This window comes from Rattus norvegicus, chromosome 5, assembly GCF_021556685.1.
Source record: "Rattus norvegicus strain SHRSP/BbbUtx chromosome 5, alternate assembly SHRSP_T2T, whole genome shotgun sequence".
Lineage (NCBI taxonomy): Eukaryota > Metazoa > Chordata > Mammalia > Rodentia > Muridae > Rattus > Rattus norvegicus.
The window spans coordinates 29831294-29856235 of record NC_141538.1 but is presented as its reverse complement, the minus strand read 5'-3'; the positions used below and the strand labels follow the sequence as shown (position 1 = coordinate 29856235).

General features: G+C 42.3%; 1 long non-coding RNA gene and 2 pseudogenes across 1 annotated transcript; all 3 read right to left on the bottom strand.

Annotated features, from left to right (window-relative positions):
* On the bottom strand, window positions 4306-6052 carry Rnps1-ps5 (RNA binding protein with serine rich domain 1, pseudogene 5; annotated as a pseudogene).
* On the bottom strand, window positions 14699-15549 carry LOC148005677 (RNA-binding protein with serine-rich domain 1 pseudogene; annotated as a pseudogene).
* A 1332-nt stretch (window positions 15550-16881) lies between these two features.
* Window positions 16882-24400, bottom strand: LOC148005676 (uncharacterized). Its single transcript, XR_015620129.1, has 3 exons — window positions 23465-24400; window positions 22576-23006; window positions 16882-17667 (listed from the first exon to the last, which is right to left on the bottom strand). It is a non-coding gene; the product is annotated as an uncharacterized LOC148005676 (long non-coding RNA).
* Window positions 24401-24942: the final 542 nt, after the last annotated feature.

Sequence of the window (24942 nt, the reverse complement as noted above, 5' to 3'; positions counted from 1 at the left end):
TTGGGGGAAATGTATGACAAGAGGGCAGGGGGTTACCACTGAGTGTCTCATCAAACAGGGCTGGAGAATTTTAAATCCTTGGGGAAATCTGGTCTAAGTATGTTGCTCACTTTAATCAGCCTCTGGATCTGTCATTCAAATTTTAATTTTCTTTAGATTGTTGAATTCTTTTTTGTTTTTATCTTTATTGGATATTTTCTGCATCTACATTTCAAATATTATTCCCCTTCCCAGGAATGCTCCAACAAATAACAAAGACACGTGTTCCACTATGTTCATCGCAGCTTTATTTATACTAGAAGCTGGAAAGGACCCAGATGCCCTTCAACAGAGGAATGGATACAGAAAATGTGGTACATCTACACAGTGGAATATTACTCAGCTATCAAAAACAACGACTTTATGAAATTCGTAGGCAAATGGTTGGAACTGGAAAATATCATCCTGAGTGAGGTAACCCAATCACAGAAAAATACACATGGTATGCACTCATTGATAAGTAGATATTAGCCTCAAAACTCGGATTACCCAAATCACAATCCACAGACCACTTGAACCTCAAGAAGAAAGCCAACCAAAGTGCAATTCTTCAGTCCTACTTAGAAAGGGGAACAAAAATATTCATAGGTGGAAACATGGAGACAAAGTTTGGAGCAAAGGCTGAAGGAAAGGCCATCCAGAGAATGCTCCACCTGAGGATCCAGACCAGGCAATATTGCTGGCGCCAAGAAGTGAGTGCCTGATAAAGTTGTGTCCTGAGAGGCTCTGCCAGAGCAGGACAAATACGGAGGCAAATGCTAGTAGCCAACCATTGAACTGAGAACAGAATCCCCATTGGAGGATAGAGAAAGGATTGAAGAAGCTGAATCGGCTTACAACCCCATAAGAACAACAATACCAACCAACCAGAGCTCCCAGGGACTAACCTACCATCCAAAGAGTACACATGGACAGACCCATGGCTCCAACTGCATGTGTAGCAGAGGATGGCCTTGTTGGGCACCAATGGGAGGAGAAGCCCTTGTTCCTGCCAAGGCAGGATTACCACTGTAGGGGAATATCAGAACAGGGAGGTGGGAAGGGAGAGGTGGTTGGGTGGGCTAACAAGCTCGTAGAAGAAGGGGGAGAGGGTATGGAATAGGGAGTTTATGAATGGGAGACCAGAAAGAGGATAACGTTTGAAATGTAAATTTAAAAATTATGCCATAATGAAGCAAAGAAGTGCAGACCGACAGGAGCCGGATGTAGATCGCTCCTGAGAGACACAGCCAGAATACAGCAAACACAGAGGTGAATGCCAGCAGCAAACCACTGAACTGAGAATAGGACCCCTATTGAAGGAATCAGAGAAAGAACTGGAAGAGCTTGAAGGGGCTCGAGACCCCATAAGAACAACAATGCCAAGCAACCAGAGCTTCCAGGGACTAAGCCACTATCCAAAGACTATACATGGACTGACCCTGGACTCTGACCTCATAGGTAGCAATGAATATCCTAGTAAGAGCACCAGTGGAAGGGGAAGCCCTGGGTCCTGCTAAGACTGAACCCCCAGTGAACTAGTCTGTTGGGGGGAGGGCGGCAATGGGGGGAGGGTTGGGAGGGGAACACCCATAAAGAAGGGAAGGGGGAGGGGGATGTTTGCCCGGAAACCGGGAAAGAGAATAACACTCGAAATGTATATAAGAAATACTCAAGTTAATAAAAAAAAAATATGCCATAAAAAAGAAAGCTAAAATTCATAATATTTGTGACTTACCTATTATTGAAATTTCATACATAAACCCAATTTTATCTTCTGTCCTTGCATTTATAATAAATTTTTAGTTACCTTTATAAAAAAATTTAAAAGATAATTAGTATTTTTACTCAATTAGGTTTCCATTCAGGGCCTCAAATGCTCCTTAATTTTAGCTGACACTCTCTATATTTCCTCCATTGTCACCCTCTTCCCTGTCTCTTCACATTTGTCATCCCTGTTCCTGACAGTGTCTCTTAGCAATCCATAAGTAAACTTGTACTTCCCAAAATGAGGACAGTCTGGCCCACTTCCCTAGTCTCTTACACTAAACTGATCTAACAGTTACACAGATTGAAGTATTAACATTCAGATTAAAGTGAATGTGTATCCCATTTGTCTGTTTTAATCTGGATCACCTCATCCAGGATGACTTTTCCTAGATCCATTCATTGCCCTGAAAATTACAAGCTTCCCTTTTTCCTTTTGTAGTTATTAATCCGCAATCCAGTCTGTAAATGCACCACATTTTCTTTATGCATTCATCTGTTAAGGGACAACTTGAATATTTCCAAATTCTGAATGTTATAATAGAGCTTCACTGACCATGGTGGAGCAAGGATCTCTATACTAGGATGAGTAAACATTAGGATATGTGCCCTGGAGTTGTATCTTGAGGTTTACCCATTCCCACCTTCCTGAAGAAACAGCACACCGATTTCCACAGTTGCTAAAGAAGTTTGCATTGCCACCAGGAGAATCTCAATGTTCCCCTTGCTCCATAACCCAGGCAACTTGAGTTGCCTCCTCTGTTATTAAACTTAGTTATTCTGACAGGTGTGAAAAGGGATCTCAGAGTAATTTTCATTTGCATTTCTGTCATGTGCAAGAATGATGAATATTTCTTTTTTTTTTTTTTTGGTTCTTTTTTTCAGAGCTGGGGACCGAACCCAGGGCCTTGCGCTTCCTAGGCAAGCGCTCTACCACTGAGCTAAATCCCCAACCCCATGATGAATATTTCTTATGACTTCCGTAGTCATTTGAGTTTCTTCTATTGTGAAAATTATGTTTAGATATGTAGACCATTTTAATTTTTTTCTTGATATATAGTGGTTTGGTTTTTTGAATATATTTTATATAAGCTCATCGTTGAATGTGTACCTGTAAATAATGTTTACTATTTTTGTAAATGGCCACTTAAAAAGTTTATTAATGACAAATTAGATAATGATCTCTCATTGAACTCACAGACTTGGAACACATGTTCTAGCTAACAAAATTCATTACAGTTACTTAAAGAAACATCCCTCTGTAATAAAACGCTCTCTATGTCCATAATATTGATGAATAAACTTTAAAAGTTTCATTGTCTGAGAATTTCCACCAATGTATTTTGATGATATTCCTACAATGTATTCCACACACATCACTATTTCTTTGAATTCTATATTTGCATATCTTCTACATTAAATTACTGTTTAATAGCCCCATAATAAACTCTTACAAAAATTGTTCAACCCTCCAACAGAAGACAGTAACTGTCCATAGTATGTCACTTAGGAGTAGGGGCTCTCAGGCCTTTTCAGTGCATTCTTGACTGTTGACTGGCTTGAAGCTGTGCAGGGAACCACAACTGCCATGAGGGCAGCACTCCTCGTATCTGAAAGATACTCTTTCCCTCTGATCACCCCCTCAATTTGGGCACTGACAGTCTCTTTGCCCCATCTTTCATGATGGCCTTTGAGCCTTGTGGAAGGATATATTACATATATATCCAACTCATCATGGCTGAAATGAGTAAAATGAGGACAAAAATATAATCAATTGAAGGAAGAGTTGATTCATGGAAAATAATAACAGGATTGTCATACCTTCTGGCCACGTTAGGGAAAAGAAAGAAAGGGGTGAAATAAAATTAAAAAGAAGGAAGGAGACTGGAGAAAACACAAGCCTTTTTAAAGTTACATTTCAACAAACTAGAATATTCTTTTACAGTATTGATGAGTTATTGGATGTATATGATATACCAATATTAAATCAGCTCAATGTGCACAATTTAAAAACTGGCCATACTAACCAATGACATAAAGGTAGGCATTTGAAATCTCCCACCTAAAACATCACAGGACATTGGGTATTGAGTTTTACAATGTGATTAGACATTGGTTTGAGGGGGTTTTTTGCCTTGGGTGCTTGGCTTCCTTAAACCACATGGGTCTTAGGGAAGGAGCTCAGGTTTGGAGAGTTGGAGGCAAATCCTGGACTTGCTGAGACGGCTCACACTCTGATCACCTCAGTCATAAACAGAAGGAGCCCTGCATCTACAGTGATGTTCTCTGTGTGTATCTCTCTGTCACTCATGAAGAGTAGATTCGTTTTTACCCTGGTTTGACACCATAAATCTGGAGACCCATGGGATTCCTTCCTCCAAGCATCATGATATAGTCTTAGAAGTTACATGGTTGAGGGGAGCATCAGGAGAATCACTTGCTCATCAGAATGAAACACTTCCCAATACACTGTGAGAGCTGCAGGGGTAAAAGAGCAGCATCTACCACTCCTCTCCCTTCTTTTTTTTTTTTTTTTTTTTTTTTTTGCATTCTAACCCTAGGTTTATTCAACAGTCCTTTCACTCTACACAAGTACAAACACAACCTTATCTAAAATGCTACAAAGTTATAAAACTCAAAACAGATTTTATAGTACTGACTGTACAACAAAAGCAAAGAGGCAATGCACACATTGCCAAGGCTAACCTGCGACATCACCGCGAATGGCAGGTGACAATGGGGTGGGCTAGGTTTCATGAGGACCCTGTAGAACTGGCTCACCAATTCTAGAAAGTAACAGAGACACAGGGACAGAAAAGACAACCATTTATGGAGGAATCCTCCAAAGGTTTTAACCCTAGAAGTTGAAGGGTACTCAGCAGGGGCTGGGGATTTAGCTCAGTGGTAGAGCGCTTACCTAGGAAGCGCAAGGCCCTGGGTTCGGTCCCCAGCTCCGAAAAAAAGAACCAAAAAAAAAAAAAAAAGAAAAAGAAGAAGGGTACTCAGCAGGACTCATGGGCATGCCTAACAGAACAGAGGCATGGTCCTTTCCACTGGCTGGTGTGGCACAGCAAGGGTTGGCCAGGTTGTCTGATGGGTCCTAGGTCATCTGGAAAACGGTGTACTGGCCTATGTTCCAGTTGGCTTTGCTACCAGACTAGCAAGAACTGAAGGGGCGGACTGAATCAACAGTACCTCTATAAGGCAGAACCCTCTTGCAGAGGAAATATCTCAACTGCTGTCTTCAAAGCCTACCCTGCTAAGGGATCCTTCCTTACAGATCCTCATTTGCCTAAAGAAAAGGACAAAAAACTGAGTCTGGGGAACATAAGTTACAGAGGTACGAATCGATGTCCCTGCTTATCGGGAGGAATTGGAACTGGATCGGCTCCTGTGTCGGCTGTGGCCGGGGGATCGAGACCTCCTTCGCACAGGGGACCTGCGTCTTGGGGATCGAGACCTTCTCCTCATCCGTGGGGGTGACCTATGCCACATGGGAGGTGGTGGAAGCTTTCTCCTGGGTTGGCTGAATAGCTGAAGCGGTGGACCAGGCCAGGGTGCCAACACCGCAGTAGCAGTGATCTCTTGGCCATCAATTTGTCCTCCATCCATGTGTTTCAGTGCCTTCTCTGCTTCATCTGGATTCTCAAATTCCACATACGCATAGCCTTTGGATAGATGAGGATGCATCCTTTCTACAGGCATGTCAATCATTTTAATTTTCCCGTAAGTAGAAAATATTTCCATGATGTGATCCTTGGTCACATTCCTGCTGAGCCTCCCAATGTGCACTTTGGTAGGTTTAGGTGAAGGACTCTGCCTTTTCCTCTCTTTTTCATCTCTTTTAGGTGGTTCGGATTTGGAGCCGGAGCTCCGCCTTTTGTCATGTCTGCGCCCAAAAGGGCTTGGGAAGCAGGAGCTGCTGCTAGAACTGGAGCTTCGGGATGTGCTGGAGCTTGTTGAGCGGCTGGATACAGAGGACAAGCTAGACCCACTGCTTGAGCCGGTGCTGGTGCTGGAGCCCGAGCTGGAGGTCGAATTGGACCTAGACCTGGTGCTGCTGCTTCTGCTTGAAGCACTGCTTCTCTTCAGAGTCTTATCTCTTCCACAATCCTTCTCACTGGACTCTTTAGTGGCCCCTTTATCTTTAGATCGATCCTTGGACTTCTCATCAGAGTGGTCTTTTCGTTTAGTAGGAGAAGGAGCCATCTTCCCAAAGCCGCCACCTCCTCCTGCTCTTCTCAGACTGGGACGCCGGCACAACTCTCCTCCTCTCCCTTCTTAATGTAGAGAGGAAAATTCTCCACCAGAGGTGTGTGGGCTCTGCTGTAGACTCCATACCCCCAGGCTAGCCTGAAGCTTTCCCTCAACACTGCTTTGATTGCTCATCAACAGGATTTACTCACCAGCTCCACTCCCAGGAGAGCTCCTCAACTCAGCATTTCATCTGATGGTCCTCATCTGCATGGCCGTCCAGGAAAAGTTGTGAGAGATTTGCCGGAACCCTAAAAATGCTGAGATGCTGAGGCCTGATCCTGAACGCATTAATGCCTAATTAGCATAACTATTCCTGTATGTGTCCCACAGGTCTCAAGAAATTTCTCCCGTGTGTGTGTGTGTGTGTGTGTGTTTCAGTCCAACTAATTCACCCCACGAAGGACAAAATCCAGGACAGCTCATCAGTTTGATAATTTGAATCCTAGAGAACCTAAGGGGCAATTAAGAGTCCTCTCTCACTTCGGGTCCAAGTGGAAATCACTGCCCTCTGCTGGCCGCTGGTAGGATTGCATGCAAACAAACATGGGAGGGTGGAAGGGAGTGGGTGGGCTGGTGGGGGAGCACCCTAATGGAGGCAGGGTTTGGGGGGATAGGATAGGGGTTTCCTGACTGGAAACTTGTAATGGGCAAAATATTTGAAATTTAGATAAAGAAAATACCCACTTATAAAATTAAAAAAGATATAATTCAAAAATCAAACACCCTCCCCCAAAAGAAGGTACCAAATATATAGAAAAGGACTCAGCAAAAATTGTCATTATTGAGAAGAACAAACAAACCACCAACAATAATACTAAAAATATCTGTCCCTCCAAAATTCATGGAATTTATTATCTCTGCATTTATCGCTGACGCTATATTTCAAGAAAAACGGAGGCATACAGCTCTCTGTGTCCTGATATCTTTTATATACCCTTACTGCGTGCTTTTATTTCCTGTAATGTATTATAGAAATACTTCTGTGTTTCTCCTTTGTCCAACATGATTAGCCACAGAGTAGTTCATTATAAAGGTAGCTAAAATTATGAGCACAAGGATACAGCAAGGATACTTTTTCATTATGAAGTCGGGATCCACAGAGTATGACATAATAATCACATTGAGGGCACAGTTTCCTGTGCAGCTCTGGCTGGCTGTGAACTGATCGTGAAGGCTAAGCTGCATGAGACTTGCAGAAAACCACTGTTGTCTGAGACTTGTTCTATTACAGGACAGGGAACCACGTATGAATACAAGAGGCTCTTGTGAGTGAAGGGTCACATCTTTACTATAAGCACACATTAATATATTCAACAACATTTTAAAGTGTAGAGTCAATGAGTTCAATGTATATAGCCCTAGGAATATAGCAAATTAATTGCAAAAACAAAAAGATAACAAATAAATAACAAAATTTCAAATGAAGACAAAGAAAACGAAACACGTAAAGCAATCAAACTTCAAACCAAAAACCAAATAAAACAGGTGAGTTAAGTAGCATTCAATTGCTGCAGATTCGCAACAAACACCTACAGCCTGCTGCTGGCCTTGTAAACACAGCACAAGGGCAGGCAAGATGGTATCAATTTCTTCAAGATGAGTATAGACATGCCTCATTGGGGGTGGTTTATTGTAGATGGACAAGTCCTCCCAAGGTTAAGCCTGAGACATGTTCCGGGCGATATCTCAAAGTCTTTCAAATTGGCATGATTGAACTCCATGAAATTATACTTGATGACCCATCAGGACTAGCAAAAATTGTCACTCTTAAGACTCCTCCTGGATGCCCAGCAGTTCTTGATGTCCCTCAGCACTCCGCTGAAGCCCTCCAAAGAGACTTTTCCTGGGTGAGACGCTAGACGACATGAAGGATGCCTCACACATAGGAAGGCAAAGGAAAGAACAAAATGCAGCCCAAGATTGCCATTAGGACTGAGATTGGGGAGTCGTTGTCATTTTTGCACACTCAGTGATCCTGGTGGACAGTTCTGTCTCTGCGAGCTGTAGTCCTTGTCTGTGCACTGTTCAAGCTTCTGCTGGAATATTTCAGACCTAGTGAAAGGAAGACATAAAGGCCTGGTGAGAAAGAAAATACTGGATATCCAAACACACCAGAAAAGCAAGATTTAGATTTAAAATCACATTTTTTGATAATGATGGAGGACTTTAAGAAATAAATTGGGGTTGGGGATTTAACTCAGTGGTAGAGCGCTTGCCTAGCAAGCTCAAGTCCCTGGGTTTGGTCCTCAGCTCCAAAGAAAGAAAGAAAGAAAGAAAGAAAGAAAGAAAGAAAGAAAGAAAGAAAGAAAGAAAGAAAGAAAGAATTCCCTTAGAGAAATGCAGGAAAATACAATTAAACAAGTAGAAGCCCTTAGAGAGGAAACACAAAAATCCCTGAAAGAATTACAGGAAAACACAACCAAAGAGGTGAACGAACTGAAAATGGAAATAGAAACAATAAAGAAAGCACAAAGGGAGACAACCCTGGAGAAGAAAACTTAGGAAAGAGATCAGGAGTCACAGATGCAAGCATCACCAACAGAATACAAGAGATAGAAGAGAGAATCTCAGGGGCAGAGGATACCATAGAAATCATCCACACAACTGTCAAAGACAATGTAAAACACAAAAAGCTCCTAGCCCAAAACATCTAGGAAATCCAGGACACAATGAGAAGATCAAACCTAAGGATAATAGGTATAGAAGAGAGTGAAGACTCCCAACTCAAAGGACCAGTAAATATATTCAACAAAATTATAGAAGAAAACGTCCCTAACCTAAAGAAAGAGATGCCCATAAACATACAAGAAGCCTATAGAACTCCAAATAGATTGGACCAGAAGAGAAATTCTTCCCATCACATAATAGTTAAAACACCAAATGCACAAAACAGAGGAAGAATATTAAAAGCAGTAAGGGGAAAAGGTCAAGTGACATATAAAGGCAGACCTATCAGAATTACACCAGACATCTCACCAGAGACTATGAAAGCCAGAAGATCCTGGACAGATGTCATACAGACCCTAAGAGAACACAAATGCCAGCCCAAATTACTGTATAGCCTATATTCAAGAAACTGGAAAATCTGCAGGAAATGGATAATTTTCTAGACAGATGCCAGGTACCAAAGTTAAATCAGGAACAAATAAACCATCTAAATAACCCCATAACTCCTAAAGAAACAGAAGCAGTTATTAAAATTCTCCCAACCAAAAAGAGCCCAGTGCAGAATTCTAGCAGACCTTCATAGCAGACCTCATACCAATGCTGTCCAAACTATTCCACAAAATAGAAACAGACGAAGCACTACCAAATTCATTCTATGGGGGATTTAGCTCAGTGGTAGAGCGCTTGCTTAGCAACCACAAGGCCCTGGGTTCGGTCCCCAGCTCTGAAAAAAAAATTCATTCTATGAAGCCACAATTATTCTTATACCAAAACCACAGAAAGATCAAATAAAGAAAGAGAACTTCAGACAATTTCCCTTATGAATATTGACATAAAAATACTCAATGAAATCCTTGCAAACCGAATCCAAGAACACATCAAAATGATCATTCATCATGATCAAGTAGGCTTAATCCCTGGGGTGCAGGGATGGTTTAATATATGAAAATCCATCAATGTAATCCACTATATAAACAAACACAAAGATAAAACCCACATGGGCATTTTATTAGATGCTGAGAAAGCATTTGAAAAAATTCAACACCCCTTCATGATAAAAGTCCTGGAAAGATCATGAAATCAAGACCCACACCTAAACATAGCAAAAGCAATATACAGCAAAACAGTAGCTAATATTAAACTAAATGGAGAGAAAGTTGAAGCAATCCCACTAAAATCAGGGACTAGATAAGGCTGCCCACTCTCTCCCTACTTATTCAATATTGTACACAAAGTCCTGGCCAAAGCAATCAGACAGCAAAAGGAGGTAAAAGGGATACAAATTGGATGGGAAGAATTCAAAATACTACTATTTGGAGATGATATGATAGTGTATGTAAGTGACCCCAAAAGTTCCACCAGAGAACTACTTGACCTGATAAATAACTTCAGCAAAGTGTCAGGGTATAAAATTAACTCAAACAAATCAGTAGCCTTCCTCTACTCAAAGGATAAACAGGCTGAGAAAGAAATTAAGGAAATGACACCCTTCACAATAGTCCCAAATAATAAAATATCTTGGTGTAACTTTAACCAAACAAGTGAAAGATCTGTATGACAAGAACTTCAAATCTCTGAAGAAAGAAATTGAGGAAGATCTCAGAAGATAGAAAGATCTCCCATGCTCATGGATTCGCAGGATTAATATAGTAAAGATGGCCATTTTGCCGAAAGCAATCTACAGATTCAATGCAATCCCCATCAAAATTCCTATTCAATTCTTTATAGAGATAGAAAGAGCAATTTTCAAATTCATATGGAATAACAAAAAAACCAAGATAGCAAACCCTATACTCAAAAATAAAAGAACTTCTGGGGGAACCACGATCCCAGACTTTAAGCAGTATTATAGAGCAATAGTCATTAAAAACTGTATGGAATTGGGACAGAGACAGGCAGATAGATCAGTGGAACAGAATTGAAGACCCAGAAATGAATCCACACACCATGATCACTTGATTTTTTTTGACAAAGGAGCTAAAAACAATCAAAGGAAAAAAGATAGCATTTTCAACAAATGGTTCTGGTTCAACTGGAGGTCAGAATGTAGAAGAATGCAAATTGATCCATTTTAGTTTAAATTCAAGTGGATCAAGGACCACCACATCAAACCAGATACACTCAAACTATTGAACTAAGAAAAAGTAGGGAAGAGTCTCAAACACATGGGCACTGGAGAAATTTTCCTGAACAAAACACCAATGGCTTATGCTCTAAGATCAAGAATCGACAAATGGGGGCTGGGGATTTAGCTCAGTGGTAGAGCGCTTACCTAGGAAGCGCAAGGCCCTGGGTTCGGTCCACAGCTCCGAAAAAAAAGAACAAAAAAAAAAAAAAAAGAATCGACAAATGGAACCTCATAAAAATGTAAATGTTTTCTAAAGCAAAAGACACTGTCATTAGGACAAAATGGCAACCAACAATTGGGAAAAGATCTTTAGCAATTCTACGTCTGATAGAGGGATAATATCCAAAATATACAAAGAACTCAAGAAGTTAGCTCCAGAAAGCCAAATAAACCTATTAAAAATGGGGTACAGGGGGCTGGGGATTTAGCTCAGTGGTAGAGCGCTTACCTAGGAAGCGCAAGGCCCTGGGTTCGGTCCCCAGCTCCGAAAAAAAAGAACCAAAAAAAAAAAAAAATGGGGTACAGAACTAAACAAAGAATTCTCAGCTTAGGAATGTCAAATGACTCAGAGGTACCTAATGAGATGCTCAACATCCTTAATCATTAGGGAAATAAAAATCAAAACAACCCTGAGATTCCACCTCACACCAGGCAGAATGGTTAATATGAAAAACTCAGGTGACAACAGATGCTGGGGAGAATGTGGAGAAAGAGGAACACTCCTCCATTGTTGGTGGGATTGCAGACTGGTACAACCACTCTGGACTCAAGGAATGGCCATTCAGAGCCTGACTGACATGTGGCCCATATATATATATATATATATATAGCCACCAATACTAGATAAGATTGATGAAACTAGAAAATGCATGCTGAAAGGGACCGGATATAGATCTCTCCTGAGAGACACATCCAGAACATGTCCAATACAGAGGTCAATGCTAGCCACAAACCACCAAACTGAGAATAGGACCCCCTTGGGGGGAATTAGAGGAAGGATTGAAAGAGCTGAAGGGGTTTGCAACCCCATAAGAACAACAATGCCAACCAACCAGAGCTTCCATGGACTAAACCACTACCCAAAGACTATACATGGACTGACCCAGGGCTCCAACTGCATATGTAGCAGAGAATAGCCTTGTTGGGGCATCAGGGGAAGACGAAACCCTTGGTCCTGCCAAGGTTGGACCACCAGTGCGAGGGCATAGGGGGGCAGAAAGGGGAATGTATAGAGGGAATACATGTATTGGGGAGGGAGAGGGGCGGCAATGGGGGCTTATGGACAGGAAACTGGGAAGGGGAATAACCTTTGAAATGTAAGTAAAGAAATATATCTAATAAAAGTTTTAAAAACGCCTGGTGAGGACATGTCATGCCAGTTATCCGGCCCACAGCAGCGCTATTCAGCAGGATAGTGCAGTGTGATTCAGCTGAGGTCACTCTCTCATGCCCAAGGGAGAAGGGTAAGAGATCACACAGGCCTGCACATTTTCTCAGCTTTAAAAACTGGAGGGTTGGGATGCGGCCTTCTGAGGAAACTCTGTACGTAGATAAACACAAGTAAACTGGCATTGATGAGGACACAGTATCAGGAAAAACTCTCCTTGGTCTAAAAGTGAAGTCTGAGGACACACAGTTCTAGAGAGACAGTGAATCCCTGGCAGACCAAGAGAGCTATCTTTAAGCTTAACTCCTCAGCTATGTCCCTGTTCCCAACCATCATACTCCTATGACGACATATGCCATCATAGACATATACCACACTTCCTAATGTCATTCCCCGGGCACTGAAATGCTAAAGCTGGCCCAAATGAGAATTATTGGAGGACATTCTCAACTAATGCCTGATATGAGTCAGGTAAGTCCTAGAGTCCAAACTGCTTAACATCGTGAATCCCTTATCATGTGACTTCAAAGTAACTGAGACCCTGATATATGACCAGGAGAGTATCCCTCTTGGCGTCAATTACCCACGTAACCTACAGCACACTGCTGAGAATGAAGTGCTTCAACAGCCTATCCTTAGAGAGACAGTTTGTTATTCTTACAGAGGCTCATCCTGGTATTCTTTGACACTCCCCATGACATTAAAGAGGTCCAACAGAAGCCCATTGTCATATATCAATTTTTGGCTATCTGTCAAACTAATGATCAGAAATTTTTGAGTTTGGGTCAGCCATTTAGGAAGACTGAGGCTCCAAATCATACGTCCTCGTCCTGGAAGGACCAGCTCAAGCCGACCTCCTCCAGGAAGCTCCCCTACCCCTGCCCAGTACTCACTTGTCCTCCTCCAGGACCTTTCCATTCGTCTTGTTCTCCAACGTGCTAGAAGGCTGGCCTCCCTCTGCCTTGGTCTGGTCTCTGCATGGATATGATTGTCCCTCCGAAAGAGACTGAGGATCCTGGAGAACATGCCTCCTCGGGAACCCATTAGGAAATGAAGGGAAATCGCTCAGGCAGTTGGTGTCACCACAACACTGGTGACATCACAGAAGGTTCTAGGGTTCTCCTGGATACAAGAGAATTTCCAGGGAAGACCCTACCGGTGATGTCACTGGGAAATGCCATAGCTTCCTTGCTAACTCCCTCTACCCTGACTGACCAGTGTCTGCAGTGCCTTTTCCAGAGACTCACTTTTGAGCCAGGAACACCCATTCGCACACTCTCCTTCCAGAGCTTCAGAGTTCTCACTGCTCCATTACCACTCAGTTCTGAGGAGAGGGAGAGTTGGTTAAGGCCTTGATATGGATAGAACATCTTTGTTAACACCCAAAGATCTAAAGACCTTGGATGAGGGAGATTCTTCTCCCTGAAATGTATAAACCCAAGGCCCATGCATGTGACATATACTCCAATTCCTTGGCTTACACCATAAATCTGGAGACCCATGGGATTCCTTCCTCCAAGCATCATGATATAGTCTTAGAAGTTACATGGTTGAGGGGAGCATCAGGAGAATCACTTGCTCATCAGAATGAAACACTTCCCAATACACTGTGAGAGCTGCAGGGGTAAAAGAGCAGCATCTACCACTCCTCTCCCTTCTTTTTTTTTTTTTTTTTTTTTTGCATTCTAACCCTAGGTTTATTCAACAGTCCTTTCACTCTACACAAGTACAAACACAACCTTATCTAAAATGCTACAAAGTTATAAAACTCAAAACAGATTTTATAGTACTGACTGTACAACAAAAGCAAAGAGGCAATGCACACATTGCCAAGGCTAACCTGCGACATCACCGCGAATGGCAGGTGACAATGGGGTGGGCTAGGTTTCATGAGGACCCTGTAGAACTGGCTCACCAATTCTAGAAAGTAACAGAGACACAGGGACAGAAAAGACAACCATTTATGGAGGAATCCTCCAAAGGTTTTAACCCTAGAAGTTGAAGGGTACTCAGCAGGGGCTGGGGATTTAGCTCAGTGGTAGAGCGCTTACCTAGGAAGCGCAAGGCCCTGGGTTCGGTCCCCAGCTCAAAAAAAAAAAAAAAAGAAGAAGGGTACTCAGCAGGACTCATGGGCATGCCTAACAGAACAGAGGCATGGTCCTTTCCACTGGCTGGTGTGGCACAGCAAGGGTTGGCCAGGTTGTCTGATGGGTCCTAGGTCATCTGGAAAACGGTGTACTGGCCTATGTTCCAGTTGGCTTTGCTACCAGACTAGCAAGAACTGAAGGGGCGGACTGAATCAACAGTACCTCTATAAGGCAGAACCCTCTTGCAGAGGAAATATCTCAACTGCTGTCTTCAAAGCCTACCCTGCTAAGGGATCCTTCCTTACAGATCCTCATTTGCCTAAAGAAAAGGACAAAAAACTGAGTCTGGGGAACATAAGTTACAGAGGTACGAATCGATGTCCCTGCTTATCGGGAGGAATTGGAACTGGATCGGCTCCTGTGTCGGCTGTGGCCGGGGGATCGAGACCTCCTTCGCACAGGGGACCTGCGTCTTGGGGATCGAGACCTTCTCCTCATCCGTGGGGGTGACCTATGCCACATGGGAGGTGGTGGAAGCTTTCTCCTGGGTTGGCTGAATAGCTGAAGCGGTGGACCAGGCCAGGGTGCCAACACCGCAGTAGCAGTGATCTCTTGGCCATCAATTTGTCCTCCATCCATGTGTTTCAGTGCCTTCTCTGCTTCATCTGGATTCTCAAATTCCACATACGCATAGCCTTTGGATAGATGAGGATGCATCCTTTCTACAGGCATGTCAATCATTTTAATTTTCCCGTAAGTAGAAAATATTTCCATGATGTGATCCTTGGTCACATTCCTGCTGAGCCTCCCAATGTGCACTTTGGTAGGTTTAGGTGAAGGACTCTGCCTTTTCCTCTCTTTTTCATCTCTTTTAGGTGGTTCGGATTTGGAGCCGGAGCTCCGCCTTTTGTCATGTCTGCGCCCAAAAGGGCTTGGGAAGCAGGAGCTGCTGCTAGAACTGGAGCTTCGGGATGTGCTGGAGCTTGTTGAGCGGCTGGATACAGAGGACAAGCTAGACCCACTGCTTGAGCCGGTGCTGGTGCTGGAGCCCGAGCTGGAGGTCGAATTGGACCTAGACCTGGTGCTGCTGCTTCTGCTTGAAGCACTGCTTCTCTTCAGAGTCTTATCTCTTCCACAATCCTTCTCACTGGACTCTTTAGTGGCCCCTTTATCTTTAGATCGATCCTTGGACTTCTCATCAGAGTGGTCTTTTCGTTTAGTAGGAGAAGGAGCCATCTTCCCAAAGCCGCCACCTCCTCCTGCTCTTCTCAGACTGGGACGCCGGCACAACTCTCCTCCTCTCCCTTCTTAATGTAGAGAGGAAAATTCTCCACCAGAGGTGTGTGGGCTCTGCTGTAGACTCCATACCCCCAGGCTAGCCTGAAGCTTTCCCTCAACACTGCTTTGATTGCTCATCAACAGGATTTACTCACCAGCTCCACTCCCAGGAGAGCTCCTCAACTCAGCATTTCATCTGATGGTCCTCATCTGCATGGCCGTCCAGGAAAAGTTGTGAGAGATTTGCCGGAACCCTAAAAATGCTGAGATGCTGAGGCCTGATCCTGAACGCATTAATGCCTAATTAGCATAACTATTCCTGTATGTGTCCCACAGGTCTCAAGAAATTTCTCCCGTGTGTGTGTGTGTGTGTGTGTGTGTGTGTGTGTGTGTGTGTGTTTCAGTCCAACTAATTCACCCCACGAAGGACAAAATCCAGGACAGCTCATCAGTTTGATAATTTGAATCCTAGAGAACCTAAGGGGCAATTAAGAGTCCTCTCTCACTTCGGGTCCAAGTGGAAATCACTGCCCTCTGCTGGCCGCTGGTAGGATTGCATGCAAACAAACATGGGAGGGTGGAAGGGAGTGGGTGGGCTGGTGGGGGAGCACCCTAATGGAGGCAGGGTTTGGGGGGATAGGATAGGGGTTTCCTGACTGGAAACTTGTAATGGGCAAAATATTTGAAATTTAGATAAAGAAAATACCCACTTATAAAATTAAAAAAGATATAATTCAAAAATCAAACACCCTCCCCCAAAAGAAGGTACCAAATATATAGAAAAGGACTCAGCAAAAATTGTCATTATTGAGAAGAACAAACAAACCACCAACAATAATACTAAAAATATCTGTCCCTCCAAAATTCATGGAATTTATTATCTCTGCATTTATCGCTGACGCTATATTTCAAGAAAAACGGAGGCATACAGCTCTCTGTGTCCTGATATCTTTTATATACCCTTACTGCGTGCTTTTATTTCCTGTAATGTATTATAGAAATACTTCTGTGTTTCTCCTTTGTCCAACATGATTAGCCACAGAGTAGTTCATTATAAAGGTAGCTAAAATTATGAGCACAAGGATACAGCAAGGATACTTTTTCATTATGAAGTCGGGATCCACAGAGTATGACATAATAATCACATTGAGGGCACAGTTTCCTGTGCAGCTCTGGCTGGCTGTGAACTGATCGTGAAGGCTAAGCTGCATGAGACTTGCAGAAAACCACTGTTGTCTGAGACTTGTTCTATTACAGGACAGGGAACCACGTATGAATACAAGAGGCTCTTGTGAGTGAAGGGTCACATCTTTACTATAAGCACACATTAATATATTCAACAACATTTTAAAGTGTAGAGTCAATGAGTTCAATGTATATAGCCCTAGGAATATAGCAAATTAATTGCAAAAACAAAAAGATAACAAATAAATAACAAAATTTCAAATGAAGACAAAGAAAACGAAACACGTAAAGCAATCAAACTTCAAACCAAAAACCAAATAAAACAGGTGAGTTAAGTAGCATTCAATTGCTGCAGATTCGCAACAAACACCTACAGCCTGCTGCTGGCCTTGTAAACACAGCACAAGGGCAGGCAAGATGGTATCAATTTCTTCAAGATGAGTATAGACATGCCTCATTGGGGGTGGTTTATTGTAGATGGACAAGTCCTCCCAAGGTTAAGCCTGAGACATGTTCCGGGCGATATCTCAAAGTCTTTCAAATTGGCATGATTGAACTCCATGAAATTATACTTGATGACCCATCAGGACTAGCAAAAATTGTCACTCTTAAGACTCCTCCTGGATGCCCAGCAGTTCTTGATGTCCCTCAGCACTCCGCTGAAGCCCTCCAAAGAGACTTTTCCTGGGTCAGATGCTAGACGACATGAAGGATGCCTCACACATAGGAAGGCAAAGGAAAGAACAAAATGCAGCCCAAGATTGCCATTAGGACTGAGATTGGGGAGTCGTTGTCATTTTTGCACACTCAGTGATCCTGGTGGACAGTTCTGTCTCTGCGAGCTGTAGTCCTTGTCTGTGCACTGTTCAAGCTTCTGCTGGAATATTTCAGACCTAGTGAAAGGAAGACATAAAGGCCTGGTGAGAAAGAAAATACTGGATATCCAAACACACCAGAAAAGCAAGATTTAGATTTAAAATCACATTTTTTGATAATGATGGAGGACTTTAAGAAATAAATTGGGGTTGGGGATTTAACTCAGTGGTAGAGCGCTTGCCTAGCAAGCTCAAGTCCCTGGGTTTGGTCCTCAGCTCCAAAGAAAGAAAGAAAGAAAGAAAGAAAGAAAGAAAGAAAGAAAGAAAGAAAGAAAGAAAGAATTCCCTTAGAGAAATGCAGGAAAATACAATTAAACAAGTAGAAGCCCTTAGAGAGGAAACACAAAAATCCCTGAAAGAATTACAGGAAAACACAACCAAAGAGGTGAACGAACTGAAAATGGAAATAGAAACAATAAAGAAAGCACAAAGGGAGACAACCCTGGAGAAGAAAACTTAGGAAAGAGATCAGGAGTCACAGATGCAAGCATCACCAACAGAATACAAGAGATAGAAGAGAGAATCTCAGGGGCAGAGGATACCATAGAAATCATCCACACAACTGTCAAAGACAATGTAAAACACAAAAAGCTCCTAGCCCAAAACATCTAGGAAATCCAGGACACAATGAGAAGATCAAACCTAAGGATAATAGGTATAGAAGAGAGTGAAGACTCCCAACTCAAAGGACCAGTAAATATATTCAACAAAATTATAGAAGAAAACGTCCCTAACCTAAAGAAAGAGATGCCCATAAACATACAAGAAGCCTATAGAACTCCAAATAGATTGGACCAGAAGAGAAATTCTTCCCATCACATAATAGTTAAAACACCAAATGCACAAAACAGAGGAAGAATATTAAAAGCAGTAAGGGGAAAAGGTCAAGTGACATATAAAGGCAGACCTATCAGAATTACACCAGACATCTCACCAGAGACTATGAAAGCCAGAAGATCCTGGACAGATGTCATACAGACCCTAAGAGAACACAAATGCCAGCCCAAATTACTGTATAGCCTATATTCAAGAAACTGGAAAATCTGCAGGAAATGGATAATTTTCTAGACAGATGCCAGGTACCAAAGTTAAATCAGGAACAAATAAACCATCTAAATAACCCCATAACTCCTAAAGAAACAGAAGCAGTTATTAAAATTCTCCCAACCAAAAAGAGCCCAGTGCAGAATTCTAGCAGACCTTCATAGCAGACCTCATACCAATGCTGTCCAAACTATTCCACAAAATAGAAACAGACGAAGCACTACCAAATTCATTCTATGGGGGATTTAGCTCAGTGGTAGAGCGCTTGCTTAGCAACCACAAGGCCCTGGGTTCGGTCCCCAGCTCTGAAAAAAAAAATTCATTCTATGAAGCCACAATTATTCTTATACCAAAACCACAGAAAGATCAAATAAAGAAAGAGAACTTCAGACAATTTCCCTTATGAATATTGACATAAAAATACTCAATGAAATCCTTGCAAACCGAATCCAAGAACACATCAAAATGATCATTCATCATGATCAAGTAGGCTTAATCCCTGGGGTGCAGGGATGGTTTAATATATGAAAATCCATCAATGTAATCCACTATATAAACAAACACAAAGATAAAACCCACATGGGCATTTTATTAGATGCTGAGAAAGCATTTGAAAAAATTCAACACCCCTTCATGATAAAAGTCCTGGAAAGATCATGAAATCAAGACCCACACCTAAACATAGCAAAAGCAATATACAGCAAAACAGTAGCTAATATTAAACTAAATGGAGAGAAAGTTGAAGCAATCCCACTAAAATCAGGGACTAGATAAGGCTGCCCACTCTCTCCCTACTTATTCAATATTGTACACAAAGTCCTGGCCAAAGCAATCAGACAGCAAAAGGAGGTAAAAGGGATACAAATTGGATGGGAAGAATTCAAAATACTACTATTTGGAGATGATATGATAGTGTATGTAAGTGACCCCAAAAGTTCCACCAGAGAACTACTTGACCTGATAAATAACTTCAGCAAAGTGTCAGGGTATAAAATTAACTCAAACAAATCAGTAGCCTTCCTCTACTCAAAGGATAAACAGGCTGAGAAAGAAATTAAGGAAATGACACCCTTCACAATAGTCCCAAATAATAAAATATCTTGGTGTAACTTTAACCAAACAAGTGAAAGATCTGTATGACAAGAACTTCAAATCTCTGAAGAAAGAAATTGAGGAAGATCTCAGAAGATAGAAAGATCTCCCATGCTCATGGATTCGCAGGATTAATATAGTAAAGATGGCCATTTTGCCGAAAGCAATCTACAGATTCAATGCAATCCCCATCAAAATTCCTATTCAATTCTTTATAGAGATAGAAAGAGCAATTTTCAAATTCATATGGAATAACAAAAAAACCAAGATAGCAAACCCTATACTCAAAAATAAAAGAACTTCTGGGGGAACCACGATCCCAGACTTTAAGCAGTATTATAGAGCAATAGTCATTAAAAACTGTATGGAATTGGGACAGAGACAGGCAGATAGATCAGTGGAACAGAATTGAAGACCCAGAAATGAATCCACACACCATGATCACTTGATTTTTTTTGACAAAGGAGCTAAAAACAATCAAAGGAAAAAAGATAGCATTTTCAACAAATGGTTCTGGTTCAACTGGAGGTCAGAATGTAGAAGAATGCAAATAGATCCATTCTTATCACCATGTACAAAGTTTAAATTCAAGTGGATCAAGGACCACCACATCAAACCAGATACACTCAAACTATTGAACTAAGAAAAAGTAGGGAAGAGTCTCAAACACATGGGCACTGGAGAAATTTTCCTGAACAAAACACCAATGGCTTATGCTCTAAGATCAAGAATCGACAAATGGGGGCTGGGGATTTAGCTCAGTGGTAGAGCGCTTACCTAGGAAGCGCAAGGCCCTGGGTTCGGTCCACAGCTCCGAAAAAAAAAGAACAAAAAAAAAAAAAAAAGAATCGACAAATGGAACCTCATAAAAATGTAAATGTTTTCTAAAGCAAAAGACACTGTCATTAGGACAAAATGGCAACCAACAATTGGGAAAAGATCTTTAGCAATTCTACGTCTGATAGAGGGCTAATATCCAAAATATACAAAGAACTCAAGAAGTTAGCTCCAGAAAGCCAAATAAACCTATTAAAAATGGGGTACAGAGCTAAACAAAGAATTCTCAGCTTAGGAATGTCAAATGACTCAGAGGTACCTAATGAGATGCTCAACATCCTTAATCATTAGGGAAATAAAAATCAAAACAACCCTGAGATTCCACCTCACACCAGGCAGAATGGTTAATATGAAAAACTCAGGTGACAACAGATGCTGGGGAGAATGTGGAGAAAGAGGAACACTCCTCCATTGTTGGTGGGATTGCAGACTGGTACAACCACTCTGGACTCAAGGAATGGCCATTCAGAGCCTGACTGACATGTGGCCCATATATATATATAGCCACCAATACTAGATAAGATTGATGAAACTAGAAAATGCATGCTGAAAGGGACCGGATATAGATCTCTCCTGAGAGACACATCCAGAACATGTCCAATACAGAGGTCAATGCTAGCCACAAACCACCAAACTGAGAATAGGACCCCCTTGGGGGGAATTAGAGGAAGGATTGAAAGAGCTGAAGGGGTTTGCAACCCCATAAGAACAACAATGCCAACCAACCAGAGCTTCCATGGACTAAACCACTACCCAAAGACTATACATGGACTGACCCAGGGCTCCAACTGCATATGTAGCAGAGAATAGCCTTGTTGGGGCATCAGGGGAAGACGAAACCCTTGGTCCTGCCAAGGTTGGACCACCAGTGCGAGGGCATAGGGGGGCAGAAAGGGGAATGTATAGAGGGAATACATGTATTGGGGAGAGAGAGGGGCGGCAATGGGGGCTTATGGACAGGAAACTGGGAAGGGGAATAACCTTTGAAATGTAAGTAAAGAAATATATCTAATAAAAGTTTTAAAAACGCCTGGTGAGGACATGTCATGCCAGTTATCCGGCCCACAGCAGTGCTATTCAGCAGGATAATCCAGTGTGATTCAGCTGAGGTCACTCTCTCATGCCCAAGGGAGAAGGGTAAGAGATCACACAGGCCTGCACATTTTCTCAGCTTTAAAAACTGGAGGGTTGGGATGCAGCCTTCTGAGGAAACTCTGTACGTAGATAAACACAAGTAAACTGGCATTGATGAGGACACAGTGTCAGGAAAAACTCTCCTTGGTCTAAAAGTGAAGTCTGAGGACACACAGTTCTAGAGAGACAGTGAATCCCTGGCAGACCAAGAGAGCTATCTTTAAGCTTAACTCCTCAGCTATGTCCCTGTTCCCAACCATCATACTCCTATGACGACATATGCAATCATAGACATATACCACACTTCCTAATGTCATTCCCCGGGCACTGAAATGCAAAAGCTGGCCCAAATGAGAATTATTGGAGGACATTCTCAACTAATGCCTGATATGAGGCAGGTAAGTCCTAGAGTCCAAACTGCTTAACATCGTGAATCCCTTATCATGTGACTTCAAAGTAACTGAGACCTTGATATATGACCAGGAGAGTATCCCTCTTGGCGTCAATTACCCACGTAACCTACAGGACACTGCTGAGAATGAAGTGCTTCAACAGCCTATCCTTAGAGAGACAGTTTGTTATTCTTACAGAGGCTCATCCTGGTATTCTTTGACACTCCCCATGACATTAAAGAGGTCCAACAGAAGCCCATTGTCATATATCAATTTTTGGCTATCTGTCAAACTAATGATCAGAAATTTTTGATTTGGGTCAGCCATTTAGGAAGACTGAGGCTCCAAATCATACGTCCTCGTCCTGGAAGGACCAGCTCAAACCGACCTCCTCCAGGAAGCTCCCCTACCCCTGCCCAGTACTCACTTGTCCTCCTCCAGGACCTTTCCATTCGTCTTGTTCTCCAACGTGCTAGAAGGCTGGCCTCCCTCTGCCTTGGTCTGGTCTCTGCATGGATATGATTGTCCCTCCGAAAGAGACTGAGGATCCTGGAGAACATGCCTCCTCGGGAACCCATTAGGAAATGAAGGGAAATCGCTCAGGCAGTTGGTGTCACCACAACACTGGTGACATCACAGAAGGTTCTAGGGTTCTCCTGGATACAAGAGAATTTCCAGGGAAGACCCTACCGGTGATGTCACTGGGAAATGCCATAGCTTCCTTGCTAACTCCCTCTACCCTGACTGACCAGTGTCTGCAGTGCCTTTTCCAGAGACTCACTTTTGAGCCAGGAACACCCATTCGCACACTCTCCTTCCAGAGCTTCAGAGTTCTCACTGCTCCATTACCACTCAGTTCTGAGGAGAGGGAGAGTTGGTTAAGGCCTTGATATGGATAGAACATCTTTGTTAACACCCAAAGATCTAAAGACCTTGGATGAGGGAGATTCTTCTCCCTGAAATGTATAAACCCAAGGCCCATGCATGTGACATATACTCCAATTCCTTGGCTTACACCATAAATCTGGAGACCCATGGGATTCCTTCCTCCAAGCATCATGATATAGTCTTAGAAGTTACATGGTTGAGGGGAGCATCAGGAGAATCACTTGCTCATCAGAATGAAACACTCCCCATTACACTGTGAGAGCTGCAGGGGTAAAAGAGCAGCATCTACCACTCCTCTCCCTTCTTAATCCGAGGGGAAAATTCTCCACCAGAGGTGTGTGGGCTCTGCTGTAGACTCCATACCCCCAGGCTAGCCTGAAGCTTTCCCTCAACACTGCTTTAATTGTCCATCAACAGGATTTACTCACCAGCTCCACTCCCAGGAGAGCTCCTAAATTCAGCATTTCATCTGATGGTCCTCATCTGCATGGCCGTCCAGGAAAAATTGTGAGAGATCTGCCTGAATCCTAAAAATGCTGAGATGCTGAGGCCTGATCCTGAAAGCATTAATGCCTAATTAGCATAACTATTCCTGTATGTGTCCCACAGGTCTCAAGAAATTTCTTCCGTGTGTGTGTGTGTGTGTGTGTGTGTGTGTGTGTGTGTGTGTGTTTCAGTCCAACTAATTCACCCCACGAAGGACAAAATCCAGGACAGCTCATCAGTTTGATAATTTGAATCCTAGAGAACCTAAAGGGCAATTAAGAGTCCTCTCTCACTTCGGGTCCAAGTGGAAATCACTGCCCTCTGCTGGCCGCTGGTAGGATTGCATGCAAACAAACATGGGAGGGTGGAAGGGAGTGGGTGGGCTGGTGGGGGAGCACCCTAATGGAGGCAGGGTTTGGGGGGATAGGATAGGGGTTTCCTGACTGGAAACTTGTAATGGGCAAAATATTTGAAATTTAGATAAAGAAAATACCCACTTATAAAATTAAAAAAGATATAATTCAAAAATCAAACACCCTCCCCCAAAAGAAGGTACCAAATATATAGAAAAGGACTCAGCAAAAATTGTCATTATTGAGAAGAACAAACAAACCACCAACAATAATACTAAAAATATCTCTCCCTCCAAAATTCATGGAATTTATTATCTCTGCATTTATCGCTGACACTATATTTCAAGAAAAACGGAGGCATACAGCTCTGTGTGTCCTGATATCTTTTATATTACCTTACTGCGTGTTTTTATTTCCTGTAATGTATTATAGAAATACTTCTGTGTTTCTCCTTTGTCCAACATGATTAGCCACAGAGTAGTTCATTATAAAGGTAGCTAAAATTATGAGCACAAGGATACAGCAAGGATACTTTTTCATTATGAAGTCGGGATCCACAGAGTATGACATAATAATCACATTGGGGGCACAGTTTCTGTGCAGCTCTGGCTGGCTGTGAACTAATCGTGAAGGCTAAGCTGCATGAGACTTGCAGAAAACCACTGTTGTCTGAGACTTGTTCTATTACAGGACAGGGAACCACGTATGAATACAAGAGGCTCTTGTGAGTGAAGGGTCACATCTTTACTATAAGCACACATTAATATATTCAACAACATTTTAAAGTGTAGAGTCAATGAGTTCAATGTATATAGCCCTAGGAATATAGCAAATTAATTACAAAAACAAAAAGATAACAAATAAATAACAAAATTTCAAATGAAAACAAAGAAAAGGAAACACATAAAACAATCAAACTTCAAACCAAAAACCAAATAAAACAGGTGAGTTAAGTAGCATTCAATTGCTGCAGATTGGCAACAAACACCTACAGCCTGTTGCTGGCCTTGTAAACACAGCAGAAGGGCAGGCAAGATGGTAACAATTTCTTCAAGATGAGTATAGAC